Source organism: Megalobrama amblycephala, linkage group LG18 (genome assembly GCF_018812025.1).
Source record: "Megalobrama amblycephala isolate DHTTF-2021 linkage group LG18, ASM1881202v1, whole genome shotgun sequence".
NCBI lineage: Eukaryota > Metazoa > Chordata > Actinopteri > Cypriniformes > Xenocyprididae > Megalobrama > Megalobrama amblycephala.
Window position 1 is genome coordinate 4,369,431 of NC_063061.1, and position 18,967 is coordinate 4,388,397.

Below are 18,967 nucleotides of genomic sequence, written 5' to 3' on the forward strand. Positions count from 1 at the left end.
TGTAAATGATTGTATTTATTAAAATGATTAAATGGATGCTGCCTTATTGGTAGAATAAAACCCTCCCTACACCTTCTCCTAACCCTACCCAATAAACATTTTTAATATTATTAAACACTCGTTCAGTTTAGTTCCGCTTTTAGAACATTATTTTCATTTTTATTTAAAAAAATAAATGTGAGCTTAGCAAAAGGCAGATTTGAACCTGCATCAAAAGCCAGAACTCCCTACTCGCTACTGCTGTGTCACTGAAGACGTTGCCTTCTGTGCTTCTTTTTTAAAACTTGAGTGGCCCAAAAGCTAGTGTAAATAGCATTTGCCAACAAGGGACGCTATTTGCACTATACACTCAATAGACACTCTGAAATTTAAAAGCTGTAACTGTTGTGTTGTGTTTTTGAGAGAGAAAGGAACTAAGTTTTCAACTCCTAAAACATTTTGATGACTTCACTGAAATATTGTCTACTCCTTCCACTGTCAGTTGCTCAGTTTCACTACAATAATGCTAGATATAATACAGCATGTGCATAGAGTCGCTATTCTAACAGCTGGGGGCTATAGAGAACCACCTGCACTGCAAATTTTCAGGAGTGACATTCGCATTTATCCAATTACAGGAGTGAATCCGTTAAATCATTGGGGTACTTCATGAATTGACACTGGTTTACATTTAGATAAAGATGAAATATTTTAATTTTGATATAAATGTCAATAATAATTATGAAATAAATTTAAATATTCATAAACCTTGAAATTAAAAAAGTAATTAAAAATATATATTTTATTGTCCATTGTATTGAAATTGTGGGTTACATCTTTGTCACCCTTTTCGCCCCTGATGAGTTTACATTCCTGTTACAAGAGCAAGGAACTTACATTTTAATTGCAAAGGAAAACCAATTCATCTGCTATATTCTTCTGTCCTCCATTTTCAAGGGTAAGATTTCTTTATAAATCATCTAGTGACCCATATGTCTTTATTTTTGTTGAACACAAAAGGAGAGAGTCGTAAAGTCTCAGTCACAGTTAGAAAAGAAGCAGTGATAGTGAATTCTGACTCAGGCTGTCAGTCTCTTGATGTTCTGCCTTACATCTCCTTTTGTGCTCCAATAAAAATAACACATTTGGTACAAAAGAACATGACCAGTTTTATACTTGAGTAAATATTGCTTTTAATTTGTAGCTTGAGACTATTTATAATAGCTAATAATTAACTTGTATACCTCTTTGTGTGTATTTGAGTGTAAATGCCTTTTCTATGTTAGTCTTGTATAGAAGATTTGTATGCTCTAACGATGTAGGCTATTTGTACCTGTATTTTGTAAATATTAAAACAATGTTAACTGAATGTGATGTGTGATTATTTTGTAAACAGGCTTATCTTTTAGTATTAAGTAGAAAATTAAGTAGAAAATGTGTTAATTGTATAGAGTTATTTCACCCAAATGAAATCAACATCAACGTTGGGTAAGCAAACCAGTTAGATCGATTTCATGTTGAATTCGTGTTGATCTACAACGTCGTTTCACTCAACTGAAATCAACATCGTTTCGACGTTAGGTATGCGAACCAATTAGATCGATTTTATGTTGAATATGTATTGATTCTACAACGTCGTTTCAACCATCCGAAAATCAACATCGTTTCAACGTTCGGTAAGCAAACCAATTGCGTCGATTTTCCGTTAGATTTGAATGGAGTGTCTGACGTTGATTCAACATTACCCCGATGAGCAAACTGATGCCGGATCAACGTCGGAGATCAACATCGTTTCGATGTCACGAGAAACGTCGTTTCTACGTTGATTCTATGTCAGTTTGCTATCTGGGAGGTTTATTGGACGTCAGTGGACGTGCAAGACTGGTACAGAAACTTGGCAGTATAACGTTGTGACACACTCTACATTATATTATTATAAGTATACTATGCAATATTATTATAATATCATAGTATATTACATAGCTAACATTATATAATATTAAGCTGACGTCATTGATTTACATTCAATACTGCTGTCATATTCTCATTTCATGTATAACTTGTACATACAAGTTAACACTTGATTCAATCCACTAAAAAACTTTTTTTTAACCCCAAGTGCTGAGTTACACGTATTGGGTCACTGTGTTGAATTATTTTCTAATATTGTTTTATAGGTACATTGGGTTATTTCAGCTAACAGTAAAATATCAGCCTGCCAGAGTTTTTTGGGTGGCACAAAATCAGCGGCTTATAATTATTTAAAGATTTTAAGTTATATGTTTTAATCCTATATGTATTTATTTATGTAAATGCTGCATGACTTTGGCGTGATTTAATGCGCGTGCGCGTTAAGCGGAGCTCGGAGTTGCCATGGAAACGGGGAAACAACAACGGACAAGCAAGCAGCAAAAACTCCTCCGTCTCTCGCTGTTGTTTTCACTGCTTTCAGGTGAGTTTAGTCCATAAAATCACACAAATAATACATACAGCTGTTCCTGACACTTTTCTTACCTGTAATTGATACGCTTCTGTTGAATATTTTCTTTTTATAGAAATGGTTTAACATTAGTGTCTTCGAAAAAAGTCCGTTAGCATCTCAACCATTTTCAGAGAAGGTATGCTAAAGCTATCGATTGAGCTCTTGTTTATTAATATTCGGCCATTATATCACATCTTATGTGTAGATTAGATGTTTTGAAAGTTTTGTTAAGGTTTTGCTGGTAATTTGTCAATGGGTGATTGGAAGTATGCTAATTTATATGACAAAAGAATGCGCTGTACTCTGTACTGTTAATCGGTGACGTCACTTAGATGAAGCGCGAAAAGACTCGTTCAAACATGTTTAATCTCTCATGGTAAACTATTAATACAAATTGTTTTGTGGTTTTAGGAGCGACAGAAAAAAACATCTACAACAAAGGGTGATTAAGCTCCACCCTTGCTGCTGACCTGAAGGAAACAGGTGAATTGAGAAAGCTCATTAAATAACTTCATATGCAATTTTTCACGATATACTTCACCTATATCACCATGTATATGTGCTTTTTTCAATTATATATTTCTATGTATTAGTTTTAAGAAGGCTGTGACATCCAAATGTAAGTGACACTGTATGAGCAATACTAAGTAAGTTAACCTAAAAAAAAATTATCTTTTTTTTTTAATATATATATATATATATATATATATATATATATATATATATATAGAATATACAGAATATATATATATATATATATATATATATATATATATATATATATATATTCTGTATATTCTTCTTTCTCTTTTCTGCATTTCACATATGCTCAAGCTTGTTTACAGTGCCAGGCAAAAGTTTGGGAAACAAAAATTAACAAAATAACAGGGATTATACAAAATGCATGTTATTCTTATTTAGTACTGTCCAGAGTAAGATATTTTACACAAAATGTTTACATTTAGTCCACAAGACAAAAGAAAATTGCTGAATTTATTAAAATAACCCCATTCAACCATTGGTTCTCAATACTGTGTGTGGTTATCTGGATGATCCAAGACTGTTTTTTTTTTGTTTTGTGATGGTTGTTTTTGAGTCTGTTTGTTCTGAGCATTTAAACTGAGCTCTGTTCTTCAGAAAAGTCCTCCAGCTCCTGCAGATTCTACAGTTTAAGCATTTTTGGCATATTTGAACCCTTTCCAGCAGTGACTGAATGATTTTGAGATCCGTATTTTCACACTGAGGACAACTGAGGGACTCAAACCTATGACTCAAACACAACTATTAAAAAAGGTTCAAACATTCACTGATGCTCCAGAAGAAAACACGATGCACTAAGAGTCAGGGGGTGAAAACATTTTGAATTTGAAGATCAAGGAATATTGTACTGAATTCTGTGGCAGTACTAAATGAAAAAAGAAAAAACCTCAAAAGAAAAATTTGGACATCATCCCGTTCGTGTTTTCTTTCTGGAGCATCAGAGAATGTTTGAACCTTTTTAATAGTTGTGTTTGAGTCCCTCAATTGTCCTCAGTGTGAAAAAAAAAAAAAAAAGGATCTCAAAATCATACAGTCACTGCTGGAAAGGGTTCAAATTAACAAAAACAGTCGTAGATCGTCCAGGTAACCACACACAGTATTAAGAACCATCAAACAGGTTGCTTGCACAGGAACACACAAACAAAGTTGATTTTTAAACAAGTCTTTACTTAGTAATCCAACAGGAGATAATACAGGAACAGGTAAAACGCAACAACACAAGGAACACACGAGACCGGACACTATGGTGAGGATGGTGACTGCTTATGAAGGGAGTGCTGAAGAGTGGTAATGATGGTGATGGTCTTCAGGTGCGGGTGATTGATGATCGTGTGCAGGTGAGGAACAGGAGGGATGCTGGGAAATGTAATGCCGGTGCAGGTGACTGTGACAGTACAGAGAAGGACGGTCGAGCTGGAGGATGAGCCAGGTGGTGGCCCAGTCCCCAGTCAGGATGGTGGACCACAGCGGCAGCACTGGAGGGAGGAGCCATGGTGTTGACAGCTTCAGTGCCACCTTGGGGACGAGCGATGACGGAGGAGGAACCCACGGCGCAGATGGAGGGCTGATGGAGTGGATCGACGGCAATGACCCAGACGACCGCGACAGAGCCGCAGCGACGACCCCCCCCCTGAGATGGATGCAGGGATACCGAGGGCAGAGGCGGAGCCTGAGGGAGGGCGGAGCTTGCTGGAGCAGTAGGGGTGGAGGGCCGGAGAGCAAGGGCTCGCCGCTGAATGGGACTGCCGACTCAGACCTGTCCTCAGATGGAAACCCCTCAGGCTATGGGGTCTAGTGATGTCCGGTTTGCGAACGAATCGTTCTTTTTTAACCGGTTCTTTTCAGTGAACCGGTTGAACCAGTTCACCAAATCGGTCTGAATCGTTCCAAACAGTTCGCATATCCAGTTAGCAAACACGAATCCACAAATTACTAAAGTTATTCACTTTTTGACTGCCTGACACTACCTCTCGAAATAAACCAACATCCCGGAGTTATTCGGTTACTCCAACAGTACACTGACATAACCTGTTATAAAGAGAGAACTGATGATGATGGGCACGAGCAGCAGAGCAGCTGATATGAGTGAGCATGCGTGGCGTACACGAACGAACATACACGGCCTGTCACCGTTCTCGTTCTCGAGTAGAACCGGTTGCGGTTGCAACGGTTTTCAAATCACCAGTACACAACCGAGAACCGCTTCTTTCGGACGTGTCCGATTTGAGAACCGGTGAGCTGATTGATACTGCGCATGCGTTTAACTTTTCAAGAGAACGCAAAGCACGTTGGTCAGTTTTGTTGAACATCGGACAGTGTGATAATATAAAACTACTGGAAATATGTTTATGACTTAATTCAAAATACAATTTTTTTTTTGTGCTTTTCCAAATACACCATAGCAGATTGATAGCATATAATACTGTACATAATACTGTAAACTACATGCCAACATGAACATAATATTTTGTACATAGATCAAACTAATGTTCAGAAATAGTTCTACAAATTTATTTTTCTATATTATTTAAAAAGAATATAGTGAAAGTTGTGCAGCTGTGCTTTCAAGTTATTTTTTTTAAAGATTCGAAACATTTATTTGTTTCATAAATAATCCATGGACAGTTTATTAAATTTCTAAACAAGGTGATATAAAGATAACTACAGCAAGAGCAAACAAGCGACTCCTTTTGAATCGCTCTCGCGGTTCTCGAATCTCAATCTCGTTCTCGAGTAGAATCGGTTGCAACGGTTTTCGAATCACCAGTACACAACCGAGAACCGCTTCTTTCGGACGTGTCCGATTTGAGAACCGGTGAGCTGATGATACTGCGCATGCGTGATTCAGCGTGTGATCTGAAGCTACCGAACAGTAACATCACAGCACCGTTAACTAGGACAACTGATGCTATGAGAGGACTCGGATGAGGGGCCAATTCTGGCGAAACGTAAGTTTATTTAATTACAAATAAATCGTAATGTAAGAGGATCATGGTTTCTGCTCTGATGAAGACAAATGTATTCACTTTATAACTGTAAAACTTTGTTTGCACATCACTGCCTGTATATGTCATGTTTGGATGCTTTAGATGCAAAACTAAATTGTAAGAAACGCTTCAGATTATAATGTTTTAGTTGACTGATGTTATGATTACTGACTTTATTTGAATGTGTTACGTTTTTTTCATCCCGGCCCGCAATAGACGACGTCATCACGGATGACGTCATTACGTCGGAGTGTAAAAGAACCGGTGAACCGTTTTTTTCAACCAGTTTATTGAATCGAACTGTCCGAAAGAACCGGTTCGCGGAAAAGAACCGAACTTCCCATCACTAATGGGGTCATGCTCGGCCGCTCCTCCTGATGTGGGCTCTGACGTCACGGCGGAGTCGTTCACTCCATCTGCGGTGGGTCTCTGACTGGGAACTGGGCTGGGCACGTTTCTGGATCGGGGCTGTTTGCTCTCCAGACACTTCAACAAGGTTTCCCTCCAGTTAAAGCCGGTGGTATCTGGGAGGTTGCTGGAGCCGTGGAAGTTTGCCCTGATCCAGAACAAGGTCTTCAGGGTTTCATCCTCCAGGAGGCCGGTTGATGGCAAGGTGAGAAAACGCAGACGAAAAAGACAGGAAATTGTGGCTCTCCTGTGTCACGGTGATGAATTTTTCCCATTCATCCATTTGGGAGGTCCGGTCTTCTGTAACGGGTTGCTTGCGCAGGAACACACGACGAAGAAAATGATTTTTAAACAAGTCTTTACTTAGTAATCCAACAGGAGATAATACAGGAACAGGTAAAACGCAACACAACACAAGGAACATACGAGACCAGACACTGTGGTGAGAATGGTGACTGCTTATGAAGGGAGTGCTGATGAGTGGTAATGATGGTGGAATCAGGTGCAGGTGATTGATGATCATGTGCAGGTGAGGAACAGGAGGGATGCTGGGAAACGTAGTGCCGGTGCTGGTGACTGTGACAAACCAAGGGTTCCCAAACTTTTGAATCAGGTTATTTTAATAAATTCAGCAATTTTTTTGTCTTGTGGACTATATGTAAATATCTTTGATCTCTCTTATTTTGTTAAAATTATTCACATTTTCAAAGATTCTGCAAGGGGTTCCCTAAACTTTCGCATGGTACTGTATTTCTAACAAACCTAACATTATATAATAATATTGTTGACAAATCACTTATGTTCCTAGATTCTTCCATGCTGATGCCAGCAGAGTTGAATGGACCTCCTGTCAGATAACATCTCAAAGTTATGAACAATATGGCTAGTAAGTAAAATCTCAAACTTACACTGTCATTCTGTGTCAAATCAATTAGAGGTCCCCAGCTCAAAATTTTGATTTTGTTAATTTTTTTATTGTAGAAAGACAAATATAAATAGTGATGAAAATAAGCAATAAGGTACTCGAGGCTGTGCTGTATCATGACTAAGTCACAGCTGAAGGGCATTTGTTAGGCACGCCGTGAAGTAAAGTAACCCCTTCAACCGTGACTTATTCATGATACAGCACTAGCCTTGAGTACCTTATTGCTTTTATAAAACGGATACCACACAATACAAATATTAAAGCCAAAAATATGTATCAATGCAACTTTTATGAAGTAAACGTTCACTAAAGCATTCCTTCCGATGGAAAAAATAGTCCCTGACCATGAACTCATTACTCATTTACTGAGTAATCCACTACTTTGTAGAGGGGGTCAAAATAACAATTTGACTTCAGCAATCTTTGTTTCATTATATGCCAACAGTGACAATTTCTACAATGGTAAAAAGCACTTCTTGTGTTTTTTGCCTCAACTTTTCATGTGAACCGTGCCCCATTTCGAACTAAACTGCCAGAGTGAAAGCATCCTAAGAGTATTCAAGATATCTTAATATCCTTCTAGATTCTTAAGGCCTGTACACACCGGGACGAATATCGCACACGCTTATCGCCAGCATTTTTCGAGACGTTTTGTGTGATCATACCCAAGCGATTTGACAGTATGTGGCGCTTGTGCTTAAAGGAACACTCCACTTTTTTTGAAAATAGGCTCATTTTCCAACACCCCTAGAGTTAAACAGTTGAGTTTTACCGTTTTCGAATCCATTCAGCCGATCTCCGGTTCTGGCGGTACCACTTTTAGCATAGCTTAGCATAGTTCATTGAATCTGATTAGACCGTTAGCATCGCACTTAAAAATCACCAAAGAGTTTCGATATTTTTCCTATTTAAAACTTGACTCTTCTGTAGTTAAATCGTGTACTAAGACCGACGGAAAATAAAAAGTTGTGATTTTCTAGGCTGATATGGCTAGGAACTATACTCTCATTCTGGCATAATAATTAAGGAACTTTGCTGCCGTTCCATGGCTGCAGCAGTGCAATGATATTACGCAGCGCCCGTGAGCCCCTGCTTGCACAGGGAACGTGCCTTGCAACCATGGAGACGTTTGTAAGAGACGCTGCGTAATATCATTGCACTGCTGCAGCCATGATACGGCAGAAAAGTTCCTTGATTATTACGCCACAATGAGAGTATAGTTCCTAGCCATATCAGCCTAGAAAATCGCAACTTTTCATTTTCCGTCGGTCTTAGTACACAATGTAACTACAGAAGAGTCAAGTTTTAAATAGGAAAAATATTGAAACTCTTTGGTGATTTTTAAGCGCGATGCTAACGGTCTAATCAGATTCAATGAACTATGCTAAGCTATGCTAAAAGTGGTACCGCCAGAACCGGAGATCGGCTGAATGGATTCGAAAACGGTAAAACTCAACTGTTTAACTCTAGGGGGGTTGGAAAATGAGCCTATTTTCAAAAAAAGTGGAGTGTTCCTTTAACGTTAGTGCAAATAAAATATTTATGATATTAAAGGTGCTATAGAGGATGTTTTGTTTTATACACTGCATGATTGGCCAAGAGGGCCAATCCGCGCACGTCTCTCACAAGGAATATAATGGCAGTGATTGACAAGCCAGAGGGCCAATCGTTTATGCGATGAACGCGTAAACAATTGGCTGATGTTTTTAAGGCCCTACCTCATGCACAGATGATGTATATTGATATTAATCCTTTCAGTGCACCTAATAAATAGTCTTTTATCAGTTAGTAAAGACAGTTTCAAGTAATATTGCAAAAATGTATGAAACAAAACATCCTCTATAGCACCTTTAATAAAGTTAAATAAGATAAAAATGCAGATATAAACTGGCATATATATAACATATGAGAGATGGTAGTCAGAAACGGTAGTGCAAATAAGTCACAATGACAGTAGTGCAAGTGAACGGTAGTGAATAGACATTAAATAAACGTTCTCAACATTTTTTTTTGAATGTAAAAGAAAAAAACAAACAGTAAAAATACAGAAATAATACACTTCTATTGGTGTGGCCAAGAGCTGGCAGAGCACCCATAGCGTGTGTCTCAATCAGCTCCCTAGTTCAGTAGTTAGGGCACTGATCAGGGAGTCGGCCACATTCATTTACACGGTATACTGATACACGATCTAGGAAGCTAGGGAGCTGATTGAGATGCAGGGATAGTTTGTAGGGGTCTTCCTTGTCTACTTACTTTCTCTTTGTCTCTTTCGCAAAGTAAAGTTTATTAAGAATGAGAATCTAGAAGGATATTAAGAAGGATATTAAGATATCTTCAATAATTTGCAGGCATGCAAACTTTGGAAAAAAGTGTATTTAGGGCACTCAGGTATGTTATATGCAACTGAGATAATAGAAAATCACAAGATACATTTCTAGTTTCAACATTATTTGTTCTTCAGACATTGCTCTTTAAAACAAAAAAAAGTATCAGCTGTATGGAAAGTGACCCACATTTGGTTTTTGACCACTGAAAATGTGTACATTTTACCAATTTACTCATGGAGCCACATTAAGATCTCCATATCTCTGGGGTTGAACCATTGAGGGCCTTTTAAGTGAAGATACCAAAAGGAAAGTTTGTATCTTTTGCTCTATTGAATTTATTTGTGCTGTTGCTTGTAGTAGATTGTAGATTCTTTGTTCTTATTTTCTTTATTTGATGGTAATCCTTTTTTCCCTGAATAGCACATACAGAACTGTACTGAAACCACGATACAAACCGAACCGTGAGCAATTCTAACCGTTACACCCTTAATAGCCACTGACACTGCCAATACAGACTGGATGTGCCACTAAGACGTGCCATTGGCTTCTGTACATCGGATGTCATTATTGTAAATAAAAATCATGAGGCAAAGGAAAATAGAGTACAGTTGGTGCAGTGCTGCAAAAGCTATGAATTTATGAAGTGATTTCAAACCTTGCCATTTTCTTAATATATAAATGTGTACTTGGTGTATGACAACAGGCTGCTTTTGCAAATTTATAATTTCTGTCTTTCCAATCCTATACAGATGCAGTAATGAAATGGAGTCAAGATGCAACTGAGAGGAGATGATAATGCTGAGATGAACATGCTTCTGAGCACCTTCATGCACAACAAGAAAGGAAGGAGTGGGACGCACACAAAAATATTTTTAAAAAGACTTCATAAGAATGTTATGGATTGTTGTTTGTTATTTGTTATTTATGTTGTTTCTAAATGTTATGTACGAGCAATTCCAGCATTATGGATGAGACATTTGCAGGCATAACTTGAAATATAAATATTTATAGAATGTATTCATTACCAATATATTGAATCATCTGTTTATATTTTTCTAAACCCCTGAAAATAGAGTCTAGACATCAGAAAAATTTCAGCCTATAACTGTGTTTTATATTTTAGATGAGGGAAATACACTTGCTTTGCGGACATGACAAAAAACAGACAACATATTTTGTTTGACTTAATGTGCATTACAATGCACAAACCTAAAGCAACAGTATCTACCAAATGGAGAATGGTTGACTCTTCACAGAACATAAAATATCTATTTTATTTTGATTTGCGTTTTCGCATTTAGTAAAGATCAATGTTACAGACGTGATGGTTTTGAAAGCGGAATTTATCTGACTATAAAAATTTTCTAGTTGACTATACATTACATTAATATAATAAACCATAATGAGCCTTTGATATATTTAGGCATAATTTAATACGCGCTCAAGCGCATGCAGAAAGCTTGCTGCAAATCACCGACAAAAATAGCCTAATAATTATTGTGTCGGGGAAATGTCAGGAATAAAATGCAAGTGATCTCGCCGGTGCCTCCATGTCATGTAAGTGCATTAATACTTAGCATAAAAACGTGCACATTTATCTAGGTCAACGTTAAAGTGTGCGATCCATATTAAAATAAATCTTCATATCAGAGACAGACGCACTTGCAACCTATAAGTTGTGGCTATCGAAGTTTTAAAATGATCTAACTGACCGACACATCTATTTCGTTGTTGATCATATGTGTTATTGATCAAGATCATGTAAACATATGCTGTCATAAAAAAAAACAACTGATCATTAATTTATTTATTATATAATTAAGGTACAAATATTTATCTAAAAATGCAATATTGGATAAAGATGTAATTTTGCTAAGTGTACCCCTCACATGTGGTGGATAATAGCGATTTCCTTCAAATTTCTATTAAAACACAGCTAATGCTGTAAAATACAGAACTAAATGCACAAAAAATGTTTCAGTAAGATTGATATTTGCATGGAATTGCTCATAAAATATGTTTTTTTAACCCACTATTATATGTTTTTGTTATTTCTGGGTATACACACAATCACATATGGACTTCACATTGAAATAAATGTTTTGATTGAATGCAAAGTGTAACTGTTTATTTGACGCAGAAGCAGTATAAATGATGTCTAAAGTGAGTCTACAGTTGATTTTGTAACACATTTTAACTAAATTTTAACCTTCTTGAGACATCCTATAGATGTCAATATTGGACGTCCAAATGACGTCGTAAAAAGACGTCATAAAAACTTTCATTCTGGCTCCTCATGGGACGTCTGTTCAACGTGCAACAATGACGTCCAAACGACGTCGAAAAAAGACGTCCAAACGACGTCGAAAAAAGACGTCATAAAAACTTTCATTCTGGCTCTTCTGGGGACGTCTTTTCAACGTCCGACAAAGACGTCGAAATTACGTCTTTTGGACGTCCCTTTGCTCAGTGGGGCAGGGTTTTTTTTAAAAAATATTTCAGCAGAGGGAGGGATACATAGACCAGAAGAGGGGAAATTCCGCCCATCCCCTCCTACAAATCGCACCCTGTGTGTATATATATATATAACTATATACGATATATATAACTAAATACGACCTCACGTTTTATACGTTTGCAGCCTCTGAAACTTCCGTCCGTCATAAAAATTTATTCGGATGGTTCGATTTTCTGCATTTTTCGCATCCGTAGCAAATATTTTGAGGGGTTTTTTGACAATCGATCCACCAAATGACGAATATGAAAAAACGAATGCGACAGTTTCGGACTGAGTCAGGGTGCAAGGACCTTAAACTTGTGAGGCTTGTGCAGCTTCTTGAGGAGAAATCAAACAAATGAGCACCGTTTTCTGAAGTCTATGAGCGCAGCACACACAAATAAACTAAATTGACATACTGCAGTTAAATTTCAAAATGTGGTGTTTTTATATTTATAACATTTGAATACAGTTCAGCAACATACATCACACGACCTGACGACCAAGAGAGCTGACAATTGATCATCACTTAATTGACCATCACCTCGCGATCGAAAATGTGACACTGATATGACAGTTCAACAAACAAGTTAATAATATTAAGTCACTTACATTTTAGACGAAATGATTTTAGCAGCGAAAATAGATCCGATAAATCCAAACAAAGATCACAACATAGCGCATCTCACAGCAACACTCAACCGTGTTTTGAATGATTCAGTGTTTTGAACAAATCGTTTGAGTCAAAGATTCAGTGACCCATTCACAAACATCTGTCTCATTCTTGATGAATCGGCCGTTTGAACGAATCGTGAATGAACGACTCAATGACTCGCTTAATAAAACCGCTCATCACCTGCATTTGCGCTCACTATCGACAAACCAATCAAATTTGTTTTTTTTAATCAGTCCAAACACATTTTAATTTTTATTCAGGAGTTATGTATATACAAAACTATAACTTTTTATGACAGTAGTTTAGTGATAAAAAAATGTTGCATTTTTTTTTTTTTTTTCAGTTTTTTTCTCTCTCATCCTGTAACCACTGGCCTAGATCATGTTTATACAAACATAAAAGATGCTTATAAAGCTATAGCACACCTCCACCTGGGACAGTCAGACCATCTTTCTTTGTTTCTCGCTCCTGCTTACGAAGCCTTGGTTAACAGTGCTAAATCAACTTATAGGATTGTTAAAGTTTGGCCTGAAGCTGCCATTAACCAACTCTAGGACTGTTTTGAAAACACAGATTGAAACATATTCTCCCATCAGTCAGACCTAGAGACATTTACTTCATCTGTGATGTCATACATTGGTTACTGTGTGGATAATGTCACTGTTAATAAAAAGATCAGAGTGTATCCAAATGAGAAACCATGGATGGATAATGAAGTCAAACAGCTGATCAGGGCAAGGGACACAGCCTTTAAATCAGGAGATCTCTCTGCTTACAAAGTTGCCCGAGCTAGCCTTAAGAGTGGCATCAGGTCTGCAAAATTAAAGTAGAAACAGCGGATTGAAGAGGATTTCAGCAATAACTCTAATCCACGGCGAATGTGGCAAGGCATTCGGGTAATCACCGATTATAATAAGAAGAAAGACATACAACATATATCATCAAATAATAATGCTAATCTTGCAGAGGAACTTAACAGCTTCTTTGCTCGGTTTGAAAAGGACAATAATTTCCAGTTCACTTCAAACTGACAGGAAATTCACACCCCCTTGTTCTCCATACACAGGAGGTACGTCAAGCGCTTAACAACATCAACACAAGGAAAGCAGCTGGTCCTGATGCTGTGCATGGACGTGTGTTACAGGCCTGCGCCTAACAACTGGCAGAGGTGTTTACAAACATTTTCAACCTCTCCCTCTCCTTGTGTAAAGTTCCTACAGGCCTAAAAACCACGACCATTGTGCCTGATCCAAAAAAAACATGGTAACATGCCTCAACGATGTAGTGATTTTTACTTTGTCCATCAAAGGACACAAAGTAAAATAGGGATTGGTACTCAAGTCACCGCTGACGTTGTGATTTTTGGACACACGTCTCTTAAGGTGTGGTTATGAGTACATCAGATGACCACTTCCCCCTTTTTCCCTAGTTCAGGGCACCAGTCAAGGTCTGTTACCTTGGCCGTATGAGAACACTCCCAACAGGGGCTTTCATTCATTTAGAATTAATGTAAAGTGGTCAGCTGATTTATCTGAAAGATTGGTGAAACTGCTAACTTGTAGAACCTTTTCTGTATTATCAGCACAAGGAAAACACAAGTGTAATAAAATAAATTTTATTAACAAAAAGATAAACAAGAATAACTAACACAACTACTAAATGAATACCCTGAATGATAAAGGAATAAAGTGCATAAGATACATAGAATACTAGTGATTAAGTTGAGTGTGGCTATGGAAGAGTTACGTTATCTTAGGGAAAGATAAACTGTTTCTCTGAAAATAATAAGGTGGAGAACCTTATTATGCACCAAACAAATAAACGAGAGATTATTTGTTATTAACTAACATCAGCTATATTACATCTAATGGAAATTAGGAAATTATATACTGATAATATACAACAATGCCAAGGTCTCTGGAAAGAGGTATTAAGTGATATTTACGTTCCACTTGGTTGAGTCCGGTGACGGTGACGTCTTCCACTGGTTGTGCTGGGTGACAATGCAGTGGGGAGAGGAGCCAGAATCTGTTTCAACAGTCTTGAACACGAAGCTCTGTGGGATGCTGATCTCCTGGAGCACCAAAGGGTCCTAAAATCTGGAACACGCAGATGAGGCCCTGGTGTAGGTGCAGAAGGTCCTTAACAATCTGGAATACGCAGACGAAGGTACCTTGGAGTGAAGGTTTGCTCTCCTGAGCTTAACCTTGTTGCAGATGTTGTCACTGTCTCGCTGGATGGAAACTTTAAACGTAGTGTTGGTTAACGTCTCTTTCCTCAAAAGCTGGAGGCTTAGAACGTGGTCGTCTCTGTTGCTGCCTCACAAGCTGTAGACTCAGATCATGGGATCTGTTGTTGTCTCTCTGGATGGACCAGAGGCTCCGAACGGTGTTGTATCTGTTAATATCTGTCCCCGTGCAGGACAGACTCAGAACGGTGTATCTGTTGTGTCTATCCCCTTTGACGGACAGACTCAGAACAATATCTGTTATGTCTCACCCGATGGGAGACTCAGAACGCTATATCTGTTACGTCTTCCCCCTTTCAAGGGCAGACTCAGAACAAGGAGTGTCTGTTGAAAGGGTACCTTTATCCCTTTCCGATGAGGAGGAGATTGCATTTTGGCGCTTCTCCATTCGAGTGCTGTGATTGGCTGCTGGCATCAGAGGGGACACACCGAGTGTGGCCCACCCTTCTCTCCCCTGTGGAACTCATTTGCATAAAGCACAAAGTTGGAAGTCTTTACAGTGTCTTTAAAGTTTACCAACGCATTTCTCACTTTCCAAACCACCACCAGAATACCTTTGGCAATATTCTAAACAAATAGAGACTAAACATGATGGAAAAAGATTGAACTGTCATTCAATTGTACATTAACAGCTGAATTTGTATCCGATGTTGCACTACAAATAGCTGTCACTGAGAATACTTATTTCTGTGAATAAGTATCAAATGGATGTGTAGTTTGCATCAGTTTTAAGGTTTTCAAACATAGTTTTGAATGGATTTGGATGGATCTTTGTGATCTCTCTTTGTTTCACCCATTTCTGCTAAGGTCCCAAGGAATTTTTATGGCAGTCTCTGGCTAACTTTAGGAAGTAGTGTTTAGATGGGTGAAGGGTAATAACTGCCTGTGGACTAATGAGAAGTCTTGTCCTTCCCAGGCTTGGTACAAGAGGTCTTCTTCTTACCCTCTAAGAGAGGTCTGGATGTTGTCCTTCCATCTTTATCTGATGGCGTAGGACAGTTTGTTTGTGTTAGTCCACCGAGATCCAATCAAAATACAGCAAACCTTTGTCCACTGTTACGGAGAGAGAGGGGCCCGGCCATAAACTGGGCCCTAGAATGTGCTGTTCACTACAACGAGTATCGACCGATTGCTCTCACTCCTGTTACTGCAAAATGTTTTGAAAGGCTAGTAATCACTCACATCAAAGACTCTGTACCAGTTGATCTAGACAGGGGTTCCCACTGTTTTTCAGCGATCATTTTCCAGGACATTTTCAACTTTACCACAACGGAAATAAAAGACTGGAATCACGTCCAAAAGTAGCCTAATATATTGCTCTCTAAGTCTGTAAAAGGTGTAGTTACAGTTTATTGCCATGACTTAACTATGAAATCAGTTTTAAATATAGCTGCAAGCAGCAATTACGGGGCCAAGCAAAAAAGGGACAACAAGCCAGCCAACATGGCTGTGAGCATTAGGCCAACTGCAACAGTGAGCAATTAAAGACCTATTACGATCATTTAAGGCAAAAGAGTTGGAAAATGATATATACAGTAAATAATAAAGATTTACTGGTTTATCACGTTCGACCAATAGGTGGCGCTGTGACCAAATTAATGTGGATTGGTCACAGTGAGGTGACAATGACACTCACTAAGGATATGAAAATACAAAATACAGCATTTTAAATCAAAATTTAAAATGGCCGATGGCCAAAATGGCTGACATGGGAAAATTGGATATCATTCAACTCGGCATGATGCCCTGAATCGAAAAATACCAACTTTATGATTTTTGGACAAACCTATCTGAAGCTATAAGCAAAAATAATGGCTATTTTGGCTTTTTTGTATCTCCAGACCAGTAGGTGGCGTTATGACAAAACTCAGCATGTAGGCTCTGGTCTTGCTTGGAATGATATGTATGAAGTTTGGTCTGAATATGATAAAGCATTGCAGAGATACAGCCATGAGTCCAAATTAGGTGATCTGCGTTAAATTAATTTGTGTGTTATTTGAGAATGGTTGAGTTTATCAAAAAGTTTTTGATAAGTTGTTGCCAGAATGGACTGAAGATGATCTGATCTGATTTTCATGACAATCAAATTAAGCATCTAGGACAAGTTCGAAAAAGCAGGTTTTTCGCAAAATTCAACATGGCGGACAGACCATAAGTCGAAACCTAGCATGTTTGGTATCGTTGGACTCAGCAGGGATTCAGGAGTCTAAGATCATGACTATTTTGAAAATAAGTCGACCACACTCATAGTGATAAGCATTTGAATATTTGATTTTACCACTAGGTGGCGCTAGTGCGAAACTTCTCAGGCTCGTTCAGGGCATCGTACTGATGACCCATATCGAGTTTTGTGATGATATGCTAATGTGTTCGTAAAATACAGCATTTTTGCACAAAATTAAAAATGGCCGACTACCAAAATGGCTGATATGGTAATAATGGTTATCATTCGACTCGGCATGATTCCCCTAATCTAACAAGACCAAAGTTATGATTTTTGGACAAACCTATCTGAAGCTGCAAGCAAAAATAACCATTTTTTTGTATATCCAAACCAGTAGGTGGCGCTGCGCCAAAACTCAGCATTTAGGCTCTGGTCTTGCTTGGGATGATATGTATGAACTTTGGTCTGAATATGATAAAGCATTGCAGAGATACAGCCATGAGCCCAAATTGGGTGCTCTACGTTAAATTAATTTGCGTGTTATTTGAGAATGGTTTGATTTACCGAAAAGCCTTTGATAAATTTTTGCCAGAATGGACTGAAGATGATCTGGTTTGATTTTCATGACAATCAAATGAAGCGTCTAGGACGAGTTCGAAAAAGTAGGTTTTTCGCAAAATTCAACATGGCGGACAAACCATATTTCGAAACCTAACATGTTTGGTATCGTTGGACTCAGCAGGGATTCAGGAGTCTAAGGACATGACTCTTTTGAAAACAAGTCGACCACAGTCAAAGTGATAAGCATTTGAATATTTGATTTTACCACTAGGTGGCGCTGGTGCGAAACTTCTCAGGCTGGTTCAGGGCATCATGCTGATGACCCATACCGAGTTTTGTGACGATACGCTGATGCGTTCATAAAATACAGCATTTTAGCACAAAATTCAAAATGGCCGACGGCCAAAATGGCTGATATGGTAATAATGGTTATCATTCGACTCGGCATGATACCCTGAATCTGACGTGACCACATTTATGATTTCTGGACAAACCATTCAGAAGTTATTAGCCAAAATAGCCATTTTTCGTATCTCCGGACCAGTAGGTGGCACTGCACTGAAACACTGCATGTTGGCTTAAGTCATGCTTGTGATGACATGTATGAAGTTTGGTCAAAATACGATAAATCTTTTTGGAGATATAGCCTTAAGTGTGATTTTGCGAAGCTTTCGGTCGAATTCATTTGTGCCCTATTCGAGAACGGATGGATCTATCGAAAAGCTTTTGATAACTTTTTGCAGTCATGGTCTGAAGATGATCTGGTCCAATTTTTGTGAAAATCGGAGTAACGCCCTAGGAGGAGTTCGAAAAAGTAGGTTTTTCAGAAAATTCAAAATGGCGGAAAAATTTTCATGACGGAAAATGACGTCATATAGTGCAATCGATTCATCTTGACCCAAGGAATCAGAGGAAAAAAGAATTTTGTTTCTAGCCCATACGGTTCAAAAGTTATTAGCATAAACAGAAGTGCAACTTTGGACAGCTGGTGGCGCTAGAGGGATTGAGTTAGAGACTCCAAATTGGCTATGGACACAGTTCAGACTGTCCTCTAACTGTGTGCCAAATTTCACAACTTTTTACCATACGGTTCTATGGGCTGCCATAGACTCCAAGAGCGGAAGAATAATAAGAAAACTAACAATAACAATAGGTGCCTAAGCACCTTCGGTG

The 18,967-nt window shown here is 38.3% G+C and overlaps 1 long non-coding RNA gene across 1 annotated transcript; it reads left to right on the plus strand.

Annotated features, from left to right (window-relative positions):
- The first annotated feature begins 1,857 nt into the window (after positions 1 to 1,857).
- Positions 1,858 to 11,759, plus strand: LOC125253072. The gene is made up of 6 exons (XR_007181348.1): positions 1,858 to 2,431; positions 2,535 to 2,597; positions 2,873 to 2,944; positions 3,055 to 3,108; positions 7,205 to 7,282; positions 10,398 to 11,759. It is a non-coding gene; the product is annotated as an uncharacterized LOC125253072 (long non-coding RNA).
- Positions 11,760 to 18,967: the final 7,208 nt, after the last annotated feature.